Raw genomic sequence first — 13,063 nt, 5'->3', positions numbered from 1 at the left:
TTGAGTTTGGACGTGTTCTCTCAGCACTGTTGACCTATCATGTGTAGATGTATGAATAATTACAAGAGGATTGCTGGCTTGAGGGGCAAGGAGTCTTTAGGAAAAGCAGACGAAGATAAGATTCTTCCTGCTGTTTGAGTTGATTACTGAAACCTGATGTTTTGCTCTTGACTGGACTTTACTTATGGATGCAGATGCTAAATTTTCTAACTGGAACAGATGATTCTTCAGAGGAAAGGAACATACTTGTTTCTTTGGAGTACTAGTCTGATAGGGATGGAAAAAAATCAGAAATTAATTATCTAAAATGGGAGCGATTAAGGCATCAGACATAAAGTTGTTGGCTTACATGCCTTCATGGATGGAGTTCTTATTATGATTGTAAGTAGTATATTGATTCTTCAAGTGTGAAGTCTGACTGCTACAAAAGTTTTATTGTTCAAAATGTGTGTCTGTTCAAAATATGTGTCTTAGTGATTAATGAACTCTTTATTTTGTACTGAAGTATTTATTGCATTAAGGAGTTGGATTAGGGAGTACTGGTGGTGTGATGGTAAGAATCTGTACTGAAATCCTGAAGGCACAAGGTTCGAATTCACCAGCTGCTACACAAGAGGATGAGCAATCTCCTCTCACGAGATTAACTTTTTCTGAAAATCCACTGGAGGGTCAGCAGTGGATTGGCTCCAACTCTGGTACACACAAAAAGTTGTTAGTACTAGGGTGGGATACAAGGAAAATTGTGCTAGAGATATATACAATCTCAGGGGATTTCGATACTAACTTTTTCTTTGGAACACCTGGTATCCAGGGACACTGGGCCACAGCTTCTGTTCACCAGTCTCTACAGCACAGGTTTGTGTCACTTACAGGCTAGTGAGTCATTTCACTCATGGGTCTGATTCTCTGTGAGACATCCCAAAGAATCATCGAACCCAAGGGACATACAGGAGTGGGGGAACTTAATGAAGGAGGGTGTGGGGTTAGCCTAAAGCTGTTTTTTTCTGGACATTACATTAAACACACTCTGGTCTCCAGTTACTTTAACTGTAGACAAAATCTTGTAAACTATCATCACTTGAGAGACTAGGATAAGAGAGCACTTCCCACACTGAACTGCAAGATTTGAGGGAGATCGGAGCAAGAACCTAATGAGAGTGAAACTCTGGTGGTGAGACCCTGGTGATTGGTGGCAGAAACTGTCACATTGCTGTATAGAAATTGTGGCAAGCTGTAACTAGAGGAGTTCTGAGATAAAGGCGATAGTAAAAGGTTTTCCCTGTTCTTATTACAACATGATGGAAGGAGAAGGTGACTTATAATTGCTCTGAGGCAAACCTTGCTGGATGATTTGAATTTGACTACTGAACTGAAACCAGGACTTTTACTAATGAAGAAACTGTCTTTTGTTGTTACTCTGGCTTGGGACTGCTAGGCTAAACTTGGATTTGTATTGGGTGATAGTCTTTGCCTCTTCAGCTCTCCAACTTATTTCACTAATAAACTCATTCTGAGCACCACAACTATGAGTAAATTCTCTAAAGTACTGAAGAGCAATGGTGTCTCTCTGGAGACTAAGGTGCATCTGGTACAGTCCATGGTCTTTGCAATCACTTGTTATGCATCAGAGAGCTGGACAATGCCCACGGAGGATAGAAGGAGAATTGATGCTTTTGAGCTTTGGTGTTGGAGAAGAGTGCTGATGGTACCATGGACTGGTAAGAAAACAAACAGATTCATCCTAGAGATGGTTAAACCGGGTGGCTCCTTGGAGGCAAGGATTCTGAAACTTCATCTGACATACTTTGGTCATGTTGTAAGGAGGGACCGGTCCTTGGAGAAGGACATCATGCTTGGGAAGGTGGAGGGCAGGTGCAGGAGGGGAAGGCCCTCTAGGAGGTGGATTGATTCGGTGACTGGGCTATGGGCTCTTTATCTGCTTTCTGCTTTGGATCTGTGAAGGGTGATGCTATTTTCAGTGTCTGGCCTTTTCAGCAAGATGCTTTCTGCCCTATGCCCTCATGTCCAATTTTCTGTTCCTGTTAGAGGAACTATTGATGTTGGAAATCACAGAGCTATACAGCACATCAAACATTTTGGACACTATTGCTTCCACACTTTGGTAACTGATTTGCTACTAACCTTTGCAAAATGAATTATGAATATACTTACCACTGGACTAATAGGAAAGATTATGGTAGATAGAGCAGAGATTTACTTTGTCAATGATTTCATTTTTCTTGGATTCACAATCAACTTCCATGGTATCAGTAGTCAAGAAATAAAAAGACTTGTTGTATTGGGAACATCTGTTGTTAGTCACTTCTCCAAAGTGCTAAAGAGCAAGGATATCAGTTTTCAGACTAATAAATTTGACCCAAGCCATGATAGTTTCAATTACTTCCTATACATTTGAAAGTTAGGAAAGGAATAAGGAAGTCCAAATAATTTCTTTAAATTCTGATATTGGTGAATATTATTTAACATATTCTATTTTACTAAAAGAATAAACAAGTATGTCTTGGAGGAAGAGTGGCCAGTATTTACATTTGAGGTAAGAATGGGCAATTTCATTAAACATACTTTAGGTATGCCATAAGGATTGGCCAGCCTTTAAAAAAAAGACATCATGTTGTTAAAAGTAGAGTCAGATAAAGAGAAGAAGACTCTCAACATGACATATTGACACAGTGACAGCAACAATGACTTTCATCACGTCAGATGTTGTGAGAATGGCATTGGGTAGGATAAGTTTACAATCTGGTATTCATAGGGTCACTATGAGTAAATGTTGGCTCAAAGACATATAAGAATAACTTATGGAATGTCCACTCCCTGGAGAAGATCATCATGCTTGCTAAAATTAGAGCGTAAGCAAAAACAGAAGACCCTCCATGAGATGGATAGATGCAGTGGATTTAACAGTGTGCTGAAACATAGAAAATATTGAGAGGATGACATAAGACTGAGCAATGTTTCATTCTGATTTTGCTGTGAGTCTGACTGTGATGAAGGGAGAGCTATGAGTCAATTACTACTCCAGAGCAATGGGCCTGAGTTGGTAAGTATGTGTATGAGCTGAGTAGACTATAGTGACTTTGCACAACAAAAAACCACAAAGAAAACAAGGAAAAAAATGGTCAAAGACTAATATTATAGACACATTTCTACTAGTCTAATGAATCACTATGAAACATTTCTTTTAAAAAAACCATGTTAGATAAGCATCTTTACAGTTTTGACAAGCCCAGAGAATCAAAAACAAACCTATATATGATGTTATCATACCAAAAGTTTTAATTTTGTTATACATTGCTTTTTAAATTTTAGCATATACTTCTTATTTCTAATTAAATGTTTATTAATGACTTTAATGCTATATATACGTATATATATTTTTAAAAGCATATTCTTTCCATGTAATTATTCCCCCATTCATTCATTGTTTCACATTTTCCTCCCTGCCGACCCCTCCCCTCCAGTTAATTTTTCTCTTTGAAGGGAAAAAAATTCTTTCATTGTTATACAATTTCCCCCACCCTGAGTCTACAGTCCACTTTAATATTCATTTCTTTTTTTTGTAATCTTGTCATGAAAATAATACCTAATCCTATTCCTTTCAATCAGTTTTAGCCTATACTTGCATGGGTCTGGCAATTTTCAAAACAGCTTATAAAACTCTTCTGCTTATGTATAGAGGAAAGAATTTTAATTTACTTTGCTTTGTTTAATTGTTGTTATGTGCTGTAGAATTGGAGCTTACTCATACATTACCCTCCAGTAGGATTTTAGAGACTGCAAGTCACGTAGGAGGAAGTTTACCAGCTTTCTCCTACGGAGTAGCTGCTGGATTTGAATTGCTTGCTCTTGGATGGGCAGTTAAACTCCTTACCTCTAAAGCCACTAGAACTCATTATGTTTAATTATCATAAAACTTTATCAGTCCAGAAAAGTTTCTTTCTTCAGTCAGGAAGCCCTTTTTTTCTGTTAATTTTTAGAACATTTTGTTACTAAAATCTAAATTTAAAACCAATCTGGAGTTTGTATGAGTTTTAAAAGAAATTGCTTCCTACTTTTTTCAATTAGGATATCAATTTAACATAGCAATAAAAATTATTTTTCATGCTGATCTGCTTATCCATTTTTTCACAAATGAAATATCCACATATGCATGGGCTTGTTTATAAACGACGAATTCTCTATTTTAGACCATTGATTTATTTATAGTTCTATACTATTTTAATATGGTAGCTTTATAACCAGACTTGATATTAAATAAGGTAAGCCCTTTTCTCTTTTGATTCAATATTTTCTTGGCTATTCTTGCTTTCCTACACATTTTAAAATCTCTGTGTTATGTTTCTCTAAGAAATTCTGTGGGGTTTGATTGTGGTTTTATTGAACTCATAAATCATGTCTGGAAGAAATTACACTTTTATAATATTGAACCTTATAATCCATTGCATAAACCTTCATTTATTTATTTAATGTTTTCAAATGTTTTATTATTTAATTTTTCAAATTATTTCAGTAGAGAGCTCCTGAAGATATTTTATTATATTTAGTCCAAAATTTATATTTATTTTTAAATTATTTTAAATATTCTCTTCCAATTATTTTTTGCCCCAACTTTTAGTGATTAAATAGTTATTATTCTTTTCACTAATAAAATTTAGGAAATTGTTATTTTGTGGTGTTTTTGAAAAATATCTAACAATAAATAATAATGAAAGTATTTGTAATCTCTCTTCTGATATTTTTCCAATCCAGATTTGACACTGGACAAGAATGCTGCTATTGTTACATGTGTCCAGTAGACTAGGAATTATAGTAATTCCATCAACAACATATCAAAACGTTGGCTAATAAGTCCTGTTCCATAATCACACTCTTCACCATTAGCAACCTCATTTGTATCTTATTGATAGCATTCCTCTCTTTCACATACCTTCTACCTTTCCCAGTATGATATCTTTTTCTCAGGACTGGCCCCTTCAAACTACATATCTAAAGTTATTGTTCCTGTTGTTAGGTGATGTTGACTCAAGTATGACTCACAGTGATCCTATGAATAACAAATCTAAATCCTTTCCTAGCCTTGCCACTGATACAGTTGGGCTAATTTTTGCAGTCACTCTGTCAATTTGTATTGTTGGAAGCCTTCCTCTTTTTCTTTAACCCTTCACCCTTCCAAGCATGATATTCCTTTCTAAGGAATAGCCATTCCTAGCAACATGTCCTAAGTATAACAGACAAAATTTTGCCATGTTCGCCTCTAAGGAGCACATCATCTGCACCTTTTCCAAGACGTATCTGCTCATTCTTTTGGCAGTCATTGGGATAGTCAGTACTATTCTCCAACAACGTAACTAAAAGACATCAAATCTTATTCTGTCATCTTTATTCATTTTCTAGCTCTCAGATGCACAGTACGTGATGGAAAAGAAAATGGCCTAAATCTGGTGAATCTTAGTCTTGACTGACAACATTGCTCTTCAGTATTTTTGAGAGGTGCTAGACAGTCTATTTGCCCAAAGCAATACATCTCTTTATCTCCTGACTGCTGTTATTAACAATGTGATGGTGGATCCAAGTAAGATGAAATCATTGACAGTTTCAGGCTTTTCTCCATCTGGAGTATTTGAGAAAAAGTTTTACTACCCTTGCCTCTAAGATGCAACGTCACTGTACCTACTACAACTTTCCCCCCCCTTCTCCCCCTTTTTTCCGTTGGGATAGTCAGTACTCTTCACCAATACTACAATTCAAAGGCATTAATTTTTCTTCTGTCATCCTTATTAATTGTCCATCTTTGAGATGCGTAAGAGCAAAATAAATGGTATTTTCATACTGTAGTTTTATCAGGCACTCCTCAGTATTTAAGCTGCTATCACTGTACTTTATCAACCTGAAGACATTCTTAGAGACAAATATGGCCAATACAACAAATCTTTTTGTTTCCTGACAATACCGTAGGTATTGACTCTAGAATGATATATCATTAAAATGTAATTTACTTGAAAATTTGAAAGAAAAAAATCTAAGAGTCAATACTATCTTTTAAAATATCTAAAATTAAGCTAAAATATGTAAAAAATATTTTAAGAAGAGAAAGTTATTCCAAGATCATGAACTACTAGTCATAATAATTTATTTTTACATTAAAATTGCTCCTAATAAAGATGATTTTGGTACTATTCCGGATATATGTTTAGGTTTGTTAAGCAAATTGCTGTTGTTAATATATGGTTTGTTTGTTTGTTTTTTATATATATACACTCTGAAGAGGCTGTCGGTACCCAAAGTATTTTTATTGCTATATTAGCAATGGATTTTTGGATATGTTTTTAAGGGCCACATAAAAATAGATTCAAGGAACAGATTAAGTTGAAGTCCTAGATTAAAATGTTTGGTTTAAAGAATTTTCTACAACAAATTTCATGTTTATGTATGAAAAGTTATATAACCTTATATGAAAATGTCACTATACTAAATGAATTCCCAAACAGGGAAAAAATTAAAATATCTAAAATATATTAGATTAAGATTTTAAGACCGTCAAAGATCTTTTGAACATGCATCTGTTTACAGAATTAACAGTATACAAAATGTGTATTTCATTATGGATCATAAAGAAATGAGTTTGTGACAGCCATCTTTGAACATTTATTCAACAGTGTCAGTTTTTATTCTACAACGGAGAAATTGTTGAAACAACAAACACTGTGGCTCCTCTACCCCCTTCAAACCCTGGACAATTGGTGGAACCAATGGTACCACTTCAGTTACCGCCACCATTGCAACCTCAACTAATACAACCACAATTACAGACAGATCCTCTTGGTATTATATGAGTAAAAAGTAATGCGGACAACCTGAAATTGGACAAAAGCAAACCTATACATGCATGTTTCAGGGTTCAGTAGTATACTTATTTCTTACAGATAATTGGCATTCAATATGATGAGGCATTTTCTCTTTGAAATATATGATATTCCTTATTACATTACAGATGTAAGACCATGTGATTAGCATGACTGGAGAGGTTTAATTTTTATAAGCAAAAATAGCTATAAAATACAAAGCTGCTACTGCATGCAACCTTATTGCAATCAATATATGTTTTTAATAGCATACTGACTTTCTACTACATATCATTTAAAATAATTTAAAAAAAATTTAAACAATTGAAAGCTACAGACAGACTAGCTATGCCTCTCATATAAACCCATATAAGATAAACTTCTGGGAAAATATTTATTTTTAATTTATGCTTCTCTTTATATTGTAAATTAAGTGAAATCTGGAAGAGCTAATATATTTTCAATTTAGTAATTCATACACCTTTTTAAAATAAAGTACAATATCAATAATGTTAACATATTTTTTTCTTATCTCCTAATTATTTTTTATTAATCCTTCTATCGTAACTCTTCCTTTCTCCTGAACTTTATCCTTTCACAAATACTGACTTCTTAATTTATGTGATTGTTTATTCTAACGGTACAGTCCCTCTTCGGTGCTATTGACCATCACTGTCTACTGTTTAAAGGAAAATTCATCGGTGGGACTAAATCTCTCAGACTTCATATCATTGTCAATGGTTTTAAAGAATAAACTAACCTTATACACGTTTTATTAATTTATTTTTAAATTTTATGTTGGTTTGCTTACAAAGTTTGTGTAAGTTGTTTTTCGCACTGGATCTTTCCCATCTCCTTTACCCACCCCTCTCTCCAGTATTAAATTGTGCGACCCTATGATTAAGCCTCCCTCCTTGGATCCTCGTACTCATTCTACAATAATGGTCTTATACAGTGCATTTGTCTTTATGAGACTGAGTTATTTCACTTAGCATACTTAGCATAACACTCTCCAGACCTTCCCATATTAGGTAGTAATTTACTAAATGATTGCTACTCATTCTTATCCTGCTTTTTGTTTGTTTGTTTGTTTGTTTGCTTAGTCATTCTTAATTCTTAAATGACTACTCTCTTCTTTCTTTGAACATTATATTATTCTCTGGAACTCTAAGACTGTGCTAAATGTTTTCTCTTTGCACTGAGGGGGAATTGTTGCTACTCATTCTTCTATTTTTCATATATCTAATTGTTAAGATATGAATATCTGTCTTCAAGTTGCCTGAAATCATTGCTTCTCCATACTCTGCTATGAATGATTGTTAGTGTTATTTTCTTGATATATTATTTTTTATCATTTCCTTTTAAATATTCTTTATTTGTGTTTTGTATTTTTTTCCAAGCTCATGTTACATAAGTTACATAAACTATTAATTTATCATCTTTCATATTTAGCTCACAACTTGACTTTGTTGTTGTATTGTTGTTATATGCCACTGAGTCACCTACGACTCATAGTGACCCTATGGACATTACATCTGAAACTTGCCCTATCTTAAGTGAATCTCATCATCTCCAACAGACCTAATCCCATTTCTCCAATTACTGAGTCAATCTATCTCATCCTGCTTCTTCCTTTCCGATGCTGTCCCTCCATGTTTACAAGCATGATGCCTCTCTCCAAGGACTGGTCCCTTCTGGCCACATGCCCCAAGGAGGTGACATGTAGCCACGTGCCGAAATTATGTAAGATGGAGCTTCAAAATCCTTGCCTCCAGGGAGCAGCCAAGTTTCACCCTCACCAGAACAGTCTTGTTTGCTTCAACACTCTTTCCCACCAACACAATTCAAAGGCATCAATCTTTTGTCTCTCATCTTAGTTATTGTCAGCTCTCAGATACATAGCAAGTACTTGCAAAGTACTTGGATCAGATGCACCTTAGATTCCAGACTGAGATCATTGCTCTTCAGTACTCTAGAGAAATCCCTTACAGCAGGATTTCCCAGTGCTATTTGTCTTTTGATTTCCTAACTGCTGGTGCCAAGATTGTTGATTGTAGAAACAAGCAAGCTGAATCAACAATCTCAATGTCTTCACCATTCATCATGAAGCTTCCTATTGACACTGTAGTGATAATCTTTGTCTTCTTGATGTTGAGCTTCAATCCCTATTGAAGACTAATGTCCTTGACCTGCAGCAAACACCTCTTGTCCTTTTCAGTTTCACTAAGCAAGATCATATCATCTGCATAACACAGATTATTGATGAGTCTTCCTTTAATCCTGATGCCACATTCCTCCTCATAAGGCTCAGGCTCCCAAAAGAACTATTCTGCATATAGATTGATGCATACATTTCCTAATTCTGAACCATGCAGGGTTTCCCTACTCTGAATTGACTACTAGTTTCTGATCCAAATGTAGGTTTTGCATGAGCACTATTCCATGTTCTAGGATCCCTGTTCTTCTCAGAGTTAGTCACTATTTGTTGTGATCTAGAGTCAAATGCCTTGCATAGTCAATGAAACACAGATAGACATTTCTCTGGTATTCTCTGCTTTTGGCTAAGATCAGTCTCACATTGCCAATGATGTCCTTAGTGCCACAACCTCTTCTAAACATAGATTGGACATCTGGAATTTCTTTGCTAATGTAGTGTGCCAATCATTTCTGGATAATCTTTAGCGGAATTTTGCTTCTGTGTGATATTAGTGATAACGTTTGAGAATTTCCACACTCTGCTGAGTCACTTTTTTTTTCAATGCAAATAATCTCATCCAGTTATTTGGCCAGCTTGTAGTCCTCCAGATTTCTTGGCATAAAGTGGTGAGCATGTCCAGAGCAGCACCTGTTTGCTGGAATATGTCAGTTGGTATTCCTTCAATCCTGGGGCCTTGTTTATTTGCCAATTTCTTTAGAGCACCTTGAACTTCATCCTTCATCACTAAAGGCTTTTGATCATATGTTGTTTCATGAATTTTTCTGTGTCAGCCAATTATTTTTTCCCCTTTTAAAAAATTTCAGTACTAGTTTATCTACAAAATACAAATGCATTATTTTCAAGAACAAATTCTTTCAATTTCCCTTATCCTCCTACCCAAGACAATTTTTTTTTATTTTGACAAACATTTACAGAGATGGATTTCCATTCATTCACTGTTGTATTTTTCTCCCTGCCCACCCCTACTGTCCAATTAACTCCTCTTGTTTAAAAGTAAAAGAAAAATTCCTTCATTGGTATACAATAAAAGGAACTCATGCACTATCATTCAAAATGGGTGACCCTGGAGGATATTATGCTGAGTGAAATAACTTAGTCACAAAAGGACAAATACTGCATAGTGCCACTGTTGTAGAAAGGTACTTATATCAGGGTTGGGATGAGACTGAGAAAAATTGGATAAATTATGTATACTGCATTGAAACAGATGAAGCCAATTCTTTTGGTACAGTGGGTCTGTGTAAGCCTTCTATCTTCTTTTGGTGCTTCCTGAGTCATTCAACATTCAGCCTTCAGCATCCTTATGTATTGCAACTTGAGTCCTGAATTTGTTCTTCAGTTCCTTTACCTTAAGAAACACCAAGTGAGTTCATCTCTTTTGATTTTCCAACTCCAGCTCCTTTCATATTTTATTACGATACTTTGCTTTGTCTTCCTGTGCTGCCTTTTGAGATCTTTTGTTAAGCTCTTAACTTCTTGATTTCTTCCCTTTGCTTTAGCTTTTCAGCATTGTAGTGCAATATTCGGAGTCTCTTCTGATATCCATCATGATCATTTCATTCTCCTCTGTCTTTGTAATGATCTTTTTGCATTCTTCATGAGTTATATTCTTTATTTTTTTAATTTATTTTATTATACTAGTTTATCTACAAAATTTGAATACATTGTTTCTCACATAAATTCCTTCTTATGCCTAACTGCTCCCACCAATGTTTAATCCCTACCCCAGCACATCCACACCCATCTGCTTTCACCTTTCCCACCTTAGATCCTCATGCTTATTCTATAATAATTGTTTTATACAGTATTTGTCCTTATGGGACAGATTTAGTTTACTCAGCATAATTCCTCCATTCCCTCCTAGGTTAGGTAATAATTTACAAAATTATTGTTCCTGTGTGCTGCATAGTGTTCCATTGTGTGCTTGTACCATACTTTCTCAATTCATTCAATTGTGGTTGGACATCAGCGCTATTTCCATGTTCTTGTGATGATCAGCTATTCTTTGCTCATTAGTGCTCAAAACTTCAAACTTGTCCTGAGATTGTCTTTAAGTACTTGTGAGATAGACTTGATGTCAAAATTTGGGTCTTATCAATTTTATTTCTTTAGGTTCTGTTTGAAATTCCATATGAGTAGTTGAGAGTCTGTTCCACAAACAGCACTTGGCCTAGTTTTTACAGGTAGCATTTAACTTCTCCAGTGATTTCTTCCACGGATGTAGTCAATCTGATTCTTGTGTAGACCATCAGGTGAAATCCATCTGTGTAGTCACCATTTATGTTTCTTATAAAAGGTATTTGCATTAAACAGGTCACTGAGCATACAAAATTGTATCATTCTGTTTCTAGCCTCATTTCTGTCAACAAGTCCATATCTTCCTATTACTGATATTTCTTCTTTATTCCCAACTTTTGTGTTCTAATCACTCGTTATCGAAGTATCTTGGTTGTATGTTTGACCAATTTCCAACTTAGAAAACATTTTATCTCTGCCACTGGTTCTTTTGCTATATTTTCTCCGGATTGTTAATTGTCTTTAATTCCTTCTTATCATAGTTATCTAGTGTTGCTATAATTGGACACAAATGGATAGCTTTAAGAAATGGAATTCATTCTTTCCCAAGTTCAGAAGCTAGAAATTACAAATTACCATTTATGAGAAAGCCTTTTCCTCTCCATTTGCTCTGTGAGAAGATCTTTGTCTTCTAGCAACATATATGAGTTCATTGTTCTTTGGAGATTCCATGTGTTTGTACATCCTGGGTCTAGGTTATCCCCTACACAGAAATCCTATGGCCAAAGGGCAAGATCTACTCTCAGTTGGTATTGATTGTCATAATAGACCTGAGTCTCTAATTTCTTCTTGTTCAGTTAATCTCTTTTATATGACAAAAGATTTTGACATGAGACATAGTCTAATCTTATATATCAGAGTTTGCTTTAGTAATAACTGATGCTAATCTTTAGTAAGGATAATAAAAGGAGAACTGTGAGAACTGTGCTTTTGAACTGTGGTGCTTGAGAAGAGTATTGAATATACCATGGACCGCTAGGAGAACAAATAGGTTCGTTCTAGAAATGGTAAGACTGGGCTTCTCTTTGGAAGCAAGGATTCTGAAGCTTCATCTCACATACTTTGGGCATGTTGCAAGGTATGAGGGCAGTCCTTGGAGAGGGACGTCTTGCTTGGGAGGGTGGAGGGACAGTACAAAAGAGGAAGACCCTCGATGAGGTGGATTGATTCAGTGACTGGGGTAATAGTGGTGGGTGTGTGAGAGACAATAAGTTTGGCACAGGATAGAGCTGGTTTTAGAACTGTTGTACATAGGGTTGCTATGACTCACAGGTGACTTGATGGCAACAACAACAATCTTAAGTAATTATTATTGAGATCAGTATTTACAAAACACAAGATAATTTCATAGAATTACAAAATAATTATATAGAATTACACAATAGAGGGTAATCCCATCATATTAACAGTATTAACTAGCTAAATTAATACAAATTTCTTTCCTTTTTAGAAAAGTGCTTACAATTTGATCCTCAACATTTATGAAACAAGATTTAAATTAATTATTTCTTCCAGAACGTTGCTTTGAAATTGTTATTTTATACAATTGAATTGAAATATTTGGGTATATAAAGCCAATGCTTTCCACTACATTTACTGTGACAAGTTTCATGCCACTATTTAGGGATGCTGGGGGGGAGGGGGAAATAAATTACAATGATGAAGATTGATACAATGGTATATTTACCCTTACTTCAATTTGACAAATTATCATATATCTTTTAATTAGGCTTTCCTTCCTTTAGCAATAATAGCTATATACAACCATCTTCATATTAAAAACATTTCTGATACCATCATCGAACTCTACACTTGAACAGGTATTACTATATTTACATACATATCAAAAACTATCAAATATAATTTCCTCAATTCTGCTTATAGTTAGTATAAAAAAACCTTCAAG

The sequence above is a fragment of the Elephantulus edwardii genome, unplaced genomic scaffold, assembly GCF_000299155.1.
Source record: "Elephantulus edwardii isolate Elephantulus edwardi_28Jun2011 unplaced genomic scaffold, EleEdw1.0 scaffold00018, whole genome shotgun sequence".
In the NCBI taxonomy this organism is placed as follows: domain Eukaryota; kingdom Metazoa; phylum Chordata; class Mammalia; order Macroscelidea; family Macroscelididae; genus Elephantulus; species Elephantulus edwardii.
Note: the sequence above shows the minus strand (reverse complement) of the source record.